The sequence below is a fragment of the Hordeum vulgare genome, chromosome 5H (assembly GCF_904849725.1).
Source record: "Hordeum vulgare subsp. vulgare chromosome 5H, MorexV3_pseudomolecules_assembly, whole genome shotgun sequence".
NCBI classification, from domain to species: Eukaryota; Viridiplantae; Streptophyta; class Magnoliopsida; order Poales; family Poaceae; genus Hordeum; species Hordeum vulgare.
This window is the reverse complement of record NC_058522.1, coordinates 285,354,561-285,367,432: the sequence shown is the minus strand read 5'-3', so window position 1 is coordinate 285,367,432 and position 12,872 is coordinate 285,354,561.

Below are 12,872 nucleotides of genomic sequence, written 5' to 3'. Positions count from 1 at the left end.
GTTGGCACATGTTTTGACTCTCTTTGGGAAACTTTGGGGAACTCTTTGAAATTCTATGTGTTGTTTGAATAGATGATTCTGAGATTGTGTGATGCATATCGTATAATCATACCCACAGATACTTGAGGTGACAATGGAGTATCTAGGTGACATTTGGGTCTTGGTTGATAAGTATCTTAAGGTGTTATTCTAGTACGAACTCTATGAAAGATTGAACAGAAAGAATAGCTTTGTGCTATTTTACAACGAACTCTTGAATAGATCGATCAGAAAGAATTACTTTGTGGTGGTTTCGTACCCGACAATAATCTCCTCATTTGTTCTCCGCTATTAGTGACTTTGGAGTGACTCTTTGTTGCATGTTGAGGGCTAGTTATATGATCCAATTATGTTATCATTGTTGAGAGAACTTCACTAGTGAAAGTATGAACCCTAGGCCTTGTTTCCACGCATTGCAATACCGTTCGTGCTCACTTTTACCTTTTGTTACCTTGCTTTTTTTTGTAATTTCAGATTACAAAAACCTATATCTACCATCCATATTGCACTTGTATCACCATCTCTTCACCGAACTAGTGCACCTATACAACTTACCATTGTATTAGGTGTGTTGGGGAAACAAGAGACTCTTTGTTATTTGGTTGCAGGGTTGCTTGAGAGAGACCATGTTCATCCTACGCCTCATTCAGATTGATAAACCTTAGGTCACCCACTTGAGCGAAAATTGCTACTGTCCTACAAACCTCTGCACTTGGAGGCCCAACAACGTCTACAAGGAGAAGGTTGCGTAGTAGACATCAAGCTCTTTTCTGGCGCCGTTGCCGGGGAGGTTAGCGCTTGAAGGTATATCTTTAGATCTTGCAATCGTATCTTTTTGTTTCTTGTTCTTTCGCTAGAAAACTAAAAAAATTGGAATTGAGGATGCCTGATATGCTCCACCTTTTCAATGTCTTTCGTGAGCATGATGGGAAGGAAAGTTCCGCTCAAGTGCTGAAAGAAGAATTACATAGAATGCTTGGCATAGAATATGTGAATGATGAGCATGATTGCAATGTTGCGAGCATGAATTCTATGAATACCCATGATGCTAATGATATGCAAAGCCACAAGCTTGGGGATGCTATATTTGATGAAGATGATCTTTTTAGTTCTTCCACTTTGAATGATCAAAATTATTTTGATGAAAGCATGCCCCCAATCTATGATGATTATTGTTAGGATACTTATGATTTGAAGAAGAGGGATGATAAAGCTTGTCATACTTTCGAAAACCCCTTTGCTAAACCTTGATTTTTCATTGTGGACGCAATTTGTAGTGCTCAAGTCTTCTACGATACTCCCACTACTATTCTTGAGAATAGATTTCCTTATGTGGAGAGTAGTAAAATTTCTATGCTTGTAGATCATGAAAAGAAAGCTTTAGGTGATGGTTATATTGTTGAATTCATTCATGATGCTACTGAAAATTACGATGAGAGAGGATCATATGCTTCTACTTATTGCAATAGTATCAAGCTTCCTCTCCATATGTTGAAATTTTTGAAGCTATGCTTGTTTTGCCTTCCTATGCTAGTTGATTCTTGCTCCAATAAATTGTTTGATAACAAAATCCCTATGCATAGGAAGTGGGTTACACTCAAATGTGCTAGCCATTTGCTCCATGATGCTCTCGTTGTGTTTCAATCCTTACCTTTTATGTGAGCATCATTGAAATCAATGCCTAGCTAAGGGCGTTAAACGATAGCGCTTGTTGGGAGGCAACCCAATGAATAAATTTTTCTTTGATTTTTGCTTCCTGTTTTGTTTTCTATACACCATCATAATTCTGTTATGATTGTGTCTTTTGTGTTTCTTTTTGTGTTTGTGCCAAGCAAAACTGTTATGATTAGTCTTGGTGATTAATGTTTGATCATGCTGGAAAAGGACAGAAACTTTCTTCTCACGAAAAGAATTTTCGTTTTTATCATGTAAGAGATTTTGAGTTGATTCTTTCTGATGCTGATTTCTATGCAATTTCTTCAGACTGTCGTAATTTTTCAGATTTTTTTGAAGTACCAAAAGTATACGACGTATACACATTGCTACAGACTGGTCTGCTGTTAACAAATTCTGTTTTTGTTGAGTTGGTTGCTTATTTTGATGAAACTATGGATAGTATCGGAGGGTATTAGCCATGGAAGATTGAAAATAAAGTAACCCAACATCAGCATAAGTAGAATTTAAGTTTTCGACAGTACCTAAGGAAGTGGTGGTTTGCTTTCTCATACTAATGTTATCACAAGATTCTGTTTAAGTTTCGTGTTGTGAAGTTTTCATGTTTTGGGTGAAGTTCTTATGGACAAAGAGATAAAGAGTGGCAAGAGCTCAAGCTTGGGGATGCCCAAGGCACCCCAAGAGATTCAAGGATGTCGTAAAATCCTAAGCTTGGGGATGCCCTGGGAAGGCATCCCCTCTTTCGTCTTCAATCCATCAGTAACGTTACTTGGGGCTATATTTTTATTCACCACATGTTATGTGTTTTTGCTTGGAGCGTCTTGTATCGTAGGAGTCTTTTATTTTTGTTGTGTCACAATCTTCCTTGCTTCACACCTAGAGAGAGAGACATGCACTCACCGTGATTTTGTCGAGCTTCACTTATATCCTTTGGTAGACAATTCACCTCACATGTGCTTCACTTATATCTTTTGAGCTAGATACTTTTGCTCTATGTGCTTCACTTATATCATTTAGAGCGTAGCGGTGCATGGCTTGGTAGTTGATCTATGCTTTGAAAGTAGTCTCAAAAGGGGTAGTTATCCAAAGGGATACGAAAACTTCCACCTTCATGTACATTGAATAGTTAGAGAAGTTTGATTCATCTCAATTAGTTTTGAGTTGTGGTTTTGGTAATATTGAAGTCATGCTAGTAAGGTGTTGTGGATCTAGAAATACTTGTGTTGAAGTTAGTAATTCCCATAGCATCCACGTATGGTGAACCGCTATGTGATGAAGTCTGAGCATGATTAGTCTTTTGATTGTCATCCTTTGCGTGGCGGTCGGGATCACGCGATGGTTTATACCTACCAACCCTTCCCCTAGGACTATGCGTTGAATGCTTTGTTTCGATTACTAATAAAACTTTTGCAACAAGTATATGAGTTCTTCATGACTAATGTTGAGTCCATGGTTTATATGTACTTTCACCTTCCACCATCACTATCTTCTTAGTGCCGTGCAAATTTCGCCGGTGCACAAAACCCACCATTAGCCTCCCTCAAAACAGCCACCATACCTACCTACAATGGCTTTTTCAAAGTCATTCCGAGATATATTGCCATGCAACTACCACCATGACATGTGCCACCACGTCTACATTGCCATTGCATGATCGTAAGATAGCTAGCATGATGTTTCCATTAATGTCTATGCCATGCTAGATCATTGTCACGGTACACTACCGAAGGTATTCCATATAGAGTCATCGTTGCTCTAAGTTTTGAGTTGAAAGTGTGATGATCATCATTGATGGATCATTGTCCCATGTGAGGAAATAAAAGAGGCCAAAGAAGCCCACCAAAAAAAAGGGGCCAAAGAGCCCACCCAAAAAAGAGAGAAAAAGAGAGAAGGGACAATGTTACCACTTTTCCACACTTGTGGATATTAAGCACCATGATCTTCATGATTGAGAGTCTCTCGTTTTGTCACCACCATATAGCTAGTGGGAAATTTCCATTATATAAATTGGCTTGTATATTCCAATGATAGGCTTCCTCAAAATTGCCTTAGGTCTTCGTGAGCAAGCAAGTTGGATGCACACCCACTAGTTTTCTTTAACAGCTTTCACATACTCTTAGCTCTACTGCATCATTTGTATGGAAATCCCTACTCATTCACATTGATATCCATTGATGAGCATCTCCACAGCTTATTGATATGCCTAGTTAATGTGATCATCTTCTCCTTTTTTGTCTTGCAACCACAACCACACTCCACACCACTTATAGTGTTAAAACCATGACTCACGCTCATGTATTGCGTGAGAGTTGAAAAGGTTTGAGAAAGTAAAGGTGTGAAACAATTACTTGGCCAATACCGGGGTTGTGCATGATTTAAATTCATTGTGCAATGATGATAGAGCATAGCCAGACTATATGATTTTGTAGGGATAACTTTCTTTTGGCCTTGTTATTTTGAAAGTTCATGATTACCTTGCTAGTTGGCTTGAATTATTATTGTTTCCATGTCAATAGCAAACTATTGTTTTGAATCTAATGGATCTGAACATTCACGTCACATAAGATGAGTTACAAAGGACATCTATGATAGGTAGCATGAAAGAACCAAAAATTCATTCTTTATCACTTCCCTACTCGAAGACGAGCAGGAGTTAAGTTTGTGGATGCTTGATACGTCTCCAACGTATCTATCATTTTTGATGGTTCCATGCTATTATCTTGTCAACTTTGGATTTTTTATATGCATGAATATTCTATTTTATATCTTTTTGGGACTAACCTATTAACTCAGTGCCAAGTGCCAGTTTCTGTTTTTTCCGTGTTTTTGGCCCATTTTCACACAGAGTCCAAATGGAATGAAACTTTACGATGATTTTTTTGGACCAAAAGAGACCCCCGAAGCTTTGGAAGAAGGCCAGAAGAGCCACGAGGGAGTCACAAGCCCTGATGCCGCAACCACCCCCCCTAGGTGACGCAGGGCAGGCTTGTGACCTCCTCGTGGGCCCAACCAACGTAATTCCACCGCCATAAATTCCTATAAATTCAGAAACCCCCAAAAAGAAACCTAGATCGGGAGTTCCGCTGCCGCAAGCCTTTGTAGCCACCAAAAACCAATCTGGAGCCCGTTCCAGCACCCTGCCGGAGGGTGAATCCATCTCCGTTGGCCATCTTCATCATCCCGACGATCTCCATGATGAGGAGGGAGTAGTTCTCCCTCGGGGCTGAGGCTATGTACCAGTAGCTATGTGTTCGATCTCTCTCTCTCTCTCATGTTCGTGAGATGTCTTGATCTCCATGTACCATGGGCTTTGCTACTATAGTTGGATCTTACGATGTTCTTCCCGCTCTCCCTCATGTAATGAATTGAGTTTCCCTTTTGGAGTTATCTTATCGGATTGAGTCTTTGAGAACACTTGATGTATGTCTTGCACCTGTCTATCTGTTGCGATCACCTTGCGGGTTCGTGACATTGGGAACCTATGCATATGGGCTGGGACACATGGATTCATGTGAGTACTTGATGTATGTTTTGGTGATCAACTTGCGGGTTCGTGACATTGGGAACCTATGCACAGGGGTTGGCACACGTTTTCACTCTGTGGTAGAAACTATGGGGCACTCTTTGAAGTTCTATGTGTTGGTTGAATAGATGGTTCTGATATTGTGTGATGCATACCGTATAATCATACCCACGGATACTTGAGGTGACAATGGAGTATCTAGGTGACATTAGGGTCTTGGTTTATAAGTATCTTAAGGTGTTATTCTAGTACGAACTCTATGAAAGATTGAACGGAAAGAATAGCTTCGTGCTATTTTACTACGGACTCTTGAATAGACCGATCAGAAAGAATAAGTTTGTGGTGGTTTCATACCCGACAATAATCTCTTTGTTTGTTCTCTGCTATTAATGACTTTGGAGTGACTCTTTGTTGCATGTTGAGGGCTAGTTATATGATCCAATTATGTTACCATTGTTGAGAGAACTTCACTACTGAAAGTATGAACCCTAGGCCTTGTTTCCACGCATTCTAATACCGTTCGTGCTCACTTTTACCATTTGTTACCTTGCTTTTTTTGTAATTTCAGATTACAAAAACCTATATCTACCATCCATATTGCACTTGTATCACCATCTCTTCGCCGAACTAGTGCACCTATACAATTTACCATTGTATTAGGTGTGTTGGCGACACAAGAGACTCTTTGTTATTTGGTTGCAGGGTTGCTTGAGAGAGACCATCTTCATCCTAGGCCTCCTACGGATTGATAAACCTTAGGTCACCCACTTGAGGGAAAATTGCTACTGTCCTACAAACCTCTGCACTTGGAGGCCCAACAACGTCTACAAGGAGAAGGTTGCGTAGTAGAGATCAGTACTTTACGAGTACTCGTAGTAGCACGAGGGTATTAGATATCGGTCGGTTGCTAAGTCATTAGTAACTCGAAATGAGAGCTATAGAATAAATGGAGACTAGCTAAAGGCGAGGTGACGATACGTCTTGGAAAGTGTATCCAAAGCTGATGTGATCAAACGTCGCACGCTCCCTCTACCATCGGGATTGGTGTTAAACCTAAGTAATTGTTATTTGGTGTTTGTGTTGAGGATGAACATGATTGGATCGTGTTTATTGCAATACGATTGTTCATTTAAAGAGAATAATGGTTATTCTATTTGCTTGAATAGTCACCTTCATTGGTTTATTCAATCTCGATCGTAGAGTTACACATGTTCATGATATTGGTGCCAAAAGATACAAAGTAATAATGATAGTACCACTTACTTGTGGCACTGCCGCTTGAGTCATGGTTGTGTAAAAATGCACGAAGAAGCTCCATGCCGATGGATCTTTATACTCACTTGATTTTGAATCACTTGAGACATGCAAATAATACCACATGGGCAAGGCCTTGTTTTCATTGAGATGAAACGAGAAAGGTAACTTGTTGGAAGTAATAGATTTTTTATGTGTGCAGTCCAATGAGTGCTGAGGCACGCAGTGGATATCGTTATGTTCTTACTTCAATGATGATTTGAGTAGATACAGGAGTATTTACTTGATGAATCCCAAGTCTGAAATATGGAAAAGTTCAAATCTATTTCAGAGTGAAGATCGTCGCAACAAGAGGATAAACTGTCTACGATATGATCATAGAGATGAATATCTGAGTTGCGAGTTTTGGTACACAGTTAAGACAATGTGGAAGTTGTTTCGCAATTCATGCCACCAAGAACACCATAGTGTGATGGTGTGTCCGAACGTCATAACCAATTTGATATGGTGCATGCTATGTTGTCTCTTATCGAATTACCACTTTCATTTATGGGTTATGCATTAGAGACAACCGCATTCACTTTAAAAAGGGCATCGCGTATTTCCGTTGAGATGACACAGTATGAACTATGGTTTGGAGAAACCTAATCTGTCATTTCTTGAAAGTTTGTGGCCGAGACGCTTATGTGAAAAAGTTTCAGTCTGATAAGCTCGAACCCAAAGTGGATAAATGCATCTTCATAGGATATCCAAAACAGTTGGGTATATCTCCTATCTCAGATCCGGAAGCAAAGTGTTTGTTTCTAGAAATGGGTCCTTTCTCGAGGAAAGGTTTCTCTCGAAAGAATTGAGTGGGAGGGTGGTAGAACTTGATGAGGTTATTGAACCATCACTTCAACTAGTGTGTAGTAGGGCGCAGGAAGTTGTTCCTGTGGCGCCTACACCAATTGAAGTGGAAGCTGATGATGGTGATCATTAAGTGTCGGATCAAGTTACTACAAACATCGTAGGTCGACAAGGTCGCGTACTACTACAGAGTGGTGCGTTAACCCTGTCTTGGAGGTCATGTTGTTGAACAACAATGAACCTACGAGTTATGGAGAAGCAATGGTGGGCCCGGATTTTGGCAAAACGGCTGGAGGCCATGAAATCCGAGAGAGAATCCATGTATGAGAACAAAGTATAGACTTTGGAAGAACTACTTGATGGTCGTAGGACTATTAAGTAAAGATGGATCTTTATAAGGAAGCCACACGATGATGGTGAAAAGTCACCATTAAGAAAGGCTCGACTTGTCGCAAAGATGTTTTCCGACAAGTTCAAAGAGTTGACTATGATGAGAATTTCTCACTCATAGCGATGCTAAAAGTCTGTTGGAATCGTGTTAGCAGTTGTTGCATTATTTATGAAATATTGCACATAGGATGTCAAAACATTGTTTCCTCAACGGTTTCCTTGAGCAAAGGTTGTATGTGATACAACCGAAAGGTTTTATCGATCCTAAGGATGCTAACAAGTATGGAAGCTCCAGCGATCCTTCTATCGACTAGTGCAAGCATCTCGGAGTTGGAATATATGCTTTGATGAGTTAATCAAAGCTTTTGGGTCTATACAAAGTTTGTGAGAAACTTGTATTTCCAAAGAAGTGAGTGGGAGCACTATAAAATTTCTGATAAGTATATGTGGTTGACATATTGTTGATCAGAAGTAATGTAGAATTTATGTAAAGCATAAAAGGTTGTTTGAAAGGAGTTTTTCAAAGGAATGCCTGGATTGAGCTACTTGAACATTGAGCATCAAGATCTATGGAGATAGATCGAAACGCTTAATAGAAGTTTCAACAAAATGCATGCCTTGACAAGTTTCTGAAGGAGTTCAAAATAGATCTGGAAAGGAGTTCTTGGTTGTGTTGTAAGATGTGAATTTGAGTAAGACTCAAAACCCGACCACGGCAGAATAAAGAGAATAGACGAAGGTCGTCTTCTATGCCTTAGCCATAGACTCTAAAGTATGCCATGTTGAGTACCGCACCTGATATGTGCCTTGCCACAAGTCTGTTAAGAGGTACAGAGAGTGATCCAGGATTGAATCACTGAGCAGCGGTCAAAGTTATCCTTAGTAACCAATGGACTAAGGAATTTTTCTCGATTATGGAGGTGGTGAAAGAGTTCGTCGTAAATGGTTACGTCGATACAAACTTTGACGCTAATCCAAATAACTATGAGTAGTAAAACGGATTCGTATAGTAGAGTAGATATTTGGAATATTTCCGAATAGCACGTGGTAGCAGCATCTATAAGATGACATAAAGATTTGTAAAGCTCACTCTGATCTGAAAGGTTCAGAACCGTTGACTAAAACCTCTCTCACAAGCAAGACGTGATTAAATCCCAGAACAGTAAGGGTGTTGGATTCGTTAGAAATCACATAGTGATGTGGACTAGATTATTGACTCTAGTGCAAGTGGGAGACTGTTGGAAATATGCCCTAGAGGCGATAATAAATTAGTTATTATTATATTTCTTTTTCATGATAATCGTTTATTATCCATGCTATAATTGTATTGATTGGAAACATAATACTTGTGTGGATACATAGACAAAACACTGTCCCTAGTAAGCCTCTAGTTGACTAGCTCATTGATCAAAGATGGTCAACATTTCCTGACCATAGGTAAGTGTTGTCACTTGATAACGGGATCACATCATTAGGAGAATCATGTGATGGACTATACCCAAACTATGAACGTAGCATGTGATCGTGTCATTTTGTTGTTATTGTTTTCTCCGTGTCAAGTATTTGTTCCTATGATCATGAGATCATATAACTCACGGGCACCGGAGGAATACCTTGTGTGTATCAAACGTCACAACGTAACTGGGTCACTATAAAGGTGCTCTATAGGTATCTCCGTAGGTGTCCGTTGGGTTAGTATGGATCAAGACTGGGATTTGTCACTCTGTGTGATGGAGAGGTATCTCGGGGCCCACTCGGTAATACAACATCACACACAAGCCTTCCAAGCAATGTGACTTAGTCTAAATCATGGGATCTTGTATTACAGAACGAGAAAAGATACTTTCCAGTAACGAGATTGAAATAGGTATGCGGATACCGACCGTCAAATCTCGGGCAAGTAACATACCGAAGGACAAAGGGAATGACATACGGGATTGTATGAATCCTTGACATAGAGGTTCAATTGAAAAGATCTTCGTAGAATATGTCAGATCCAATATGGGCATCCAGGTCCCGATATTGGATATTGATTAGGGTGTGTCTCAGATCATGTCTGCATAGTTCTCGAACCCGCAGGGTTTGCACACTTAAGCTTTGGTGACGTTTCAATATAGTTGAGTTATAGGTGTTGGTAACCAAAAGTTTTTTGGAGTCCCGTATGAGATCCAGGACGTCACGAGGAGCCCCAGAATGGTCCGGAGGTAAAGATTGATATGTAGGAAGTCCTGTTTTGGTCACCGGAAAAGTTTCGGGCTCATCGATAGTGTATCGGGAGTGCTGGGAGGGGTGCCGGGGACCATCGGGATGGGTGTCACACCCCAAGGGGTCTCATGGGCTATGGGAATAGATAAACCATCCCCTAGTGGGCTGGAATAAGTTCCCACTAAGGCCCCTAAGGTTTGAGAAGGAAAAAAACACAAGGTGGAAAGAGTTTCCAAGTGCGAAGGTGGAATCCTACTCCAAGTAGGATTGCAGTAGGACTCCTCCACCTCCAATTTCGGCAAAACCTTGAGGGTTTGAGGCTGGCTCCTCCCCTCCCTCCCGCCTATATATACTAGATGTATTGAGGGTTTTTGAGACACAACTTTGCCACGTGCTGCTCGACCCTATACCACGCAGTTTTTCATCTAGATCGTATTTCTACGGAGCTTAGGAGAAGCTCTGTCGGAGTATATCATCACCAGCACCAGCGCACTGTCATGTTGACGAAGAACTCTTCTACCTATCCGCCCCCTCTTGCTGAATCAAGAAGGTGGAGATCGTCATCGAGCTGTACGTGTGCTGAACACGGAGGTGCCATCCGTTCGGCACTAGATCAGGAAGGATCATGATGAGATCGCGGGACGGATCGTGATGAAGTTTGCGTGACGGATTATGATGAGTTCGCGGGACGGATCGTGATGAAGTTTGTGGGAAAGATCGTGATGAGTTGGCAGGACAGATCGTGATGAGATAGTGCGACTACGGCGATTTGAATCGCGGAGACGTTCCACTACATCAACCGTGTTATATACGCTTCCGCTTAGCGATCTACAAGGGTATGTAGATTCACTCTCCCCTATCGTAGATGATCATCACCATGGATAGGTATTGAGTGTGCGTAGGAAATTTTCTGTTTCCCATGCGACGTTCCCCAGCACCCTGGCCGTGCCCTGTAGGATTGTGGGCCACCTGGCAGGGCCCCGGTGCCCATCTTTTGCTATACCAAGGGTTTTGACCTGAAAAAAATCACAAGGCCTATTTAGGGACGAAGCGCCGCTGTCTCGAGGCGGAACTTGGGCAGAACCAATATAGAGCTCTGGCGGAGCTATTCCACCGGGGATACTTCCCTCTCGAAGGGGGAAATCGAAGCCATCGTCATCACCAATGATTCTCTCATCGAGAGGGGGTCAATCTCCATGAACATCTTCATCAGCACCATCTCCTCTCCAAACCCTAGTTCATCTCTTGTATCCGATCTTTGTCTTAAACCTCATATTGGTACCTGTGGGTTGTTAGTAGTGTTGAGTACTCCTTGTAGTTGATGCTAGTTTGTATACTTGGTGGAAGATTATATGTTCAGATCCTTAATTGTCATAAATACTCCTCTGATTATTAACATGAATATGCTTTGTGAGTAATTTTGTTTGTTCCTGAGGACATGGAACAAGTCTTGTTATAAATAATCATGTGAATTTGGTATTCGTTCGATATTTTGATGAGATATATGTTGTCTGTCCTCTAGTGGTATCATTTGAACGTTGACTACACGACACTTCACCATTATTTGGGCCTAGAGGAAGGCATTGGGAAGTAATAAGTAGATGATGGGTTCCTAGAGTGACAGAAGCTTGAACCCTAGTTTATGTGTTGCTTCATAGGGGGCTGATTTTGATCCATATGTATCATTCTATGGTTAGATTTATATTAATTCTTCTTTCGCTGTTGCGGATGCTTGCGAGAGAGGTTAATCCTAAGTGGGAGGCTACTACAAGTAAGGGTAGCACCCAAGCGCCGGTCCACCCACATATCAAATTATCAAAGTAACAAACGTGAATCATATGAACGTGATGAAAACTAGCTTGACAGAAATTCCCATTGTGTCCTCGGGAGCACTTTGCTTTATATAAGAGTTTGTCCAGGCTTGTATTTTGCTACAAAAAGGATTGGTCCACCTTGCTGCACCTTTATTACACTTGTTACTTGTTACCAGTTAAAAATTGCCTTATCACAAAACTATGTGTTACTGACAATTTCAGTGCATGTAGAGAATACCTTACTCAGAACTGCTTATCATTTCCGTATGCTCATCGTTGGGTTCGACACTCTTACTTATCAAATGGACTATGGGTCATCATCATGTCACATCAAAAATTCTGTTTTTATCATTTATCTACTCGAGGACGAGAAGGAATTATGCTTGGGGATGCTTGATACGTCTCTCAACGTATCTGTAATTTTTTATTGTTCCATGCTACTATGTTATCATTTTAGAACACTTTTTACGTACTTATCTACAAATTTATATTATTTGGAGCACTAACCTGTTGACCCAGTGCCTAGTGCTAGTTGTTGTTTTCTGGATGTTTTTTTTCCGCTTTTTAGGTTTTCAGTACCAAATGAGGTCCAATTGAGTTGAAAAAATTTCATGATTTTTTTCTGGATCAAAACAAGACCGTGCAACATCGGAAGGAGGTATGAGGGTGCATGAGGGCCCCACAACCCAATAGGGCGCACCCTGGGGGTGCGCCCTGATGTCTTGTGGCCCCCGTCGTGGCTCTCCACAAACCTTTCCCTGCCCTATAAATTCCCATCTACCCTAAAAACATCGGGGGAGGTCCCAAAACACTTTTTACGTCATTCCAAGTCTTTGTTCCGACGGGAGGCCATCTAGAGCTCCATTCCGGCACTCTGCTGGAAGGGGGTCGATCACATATGACTTCTTCATCAACCTTGTTGCCCTCATGATGTTGTGTGAGTAGTTCACCATAGACCAACGGGTCCATAGCCAATACCTAGATGACAATCTCTATCTCTTTGATCTTCGATACAATGATCATCGCATATTCGCTTTGATCCATATGATGTAACTCTTTTATACGGTGCGTTTGTTGGGATCAGATGAGTTGTGGGTTTATGTTCATATTATTCATGATAAATATTT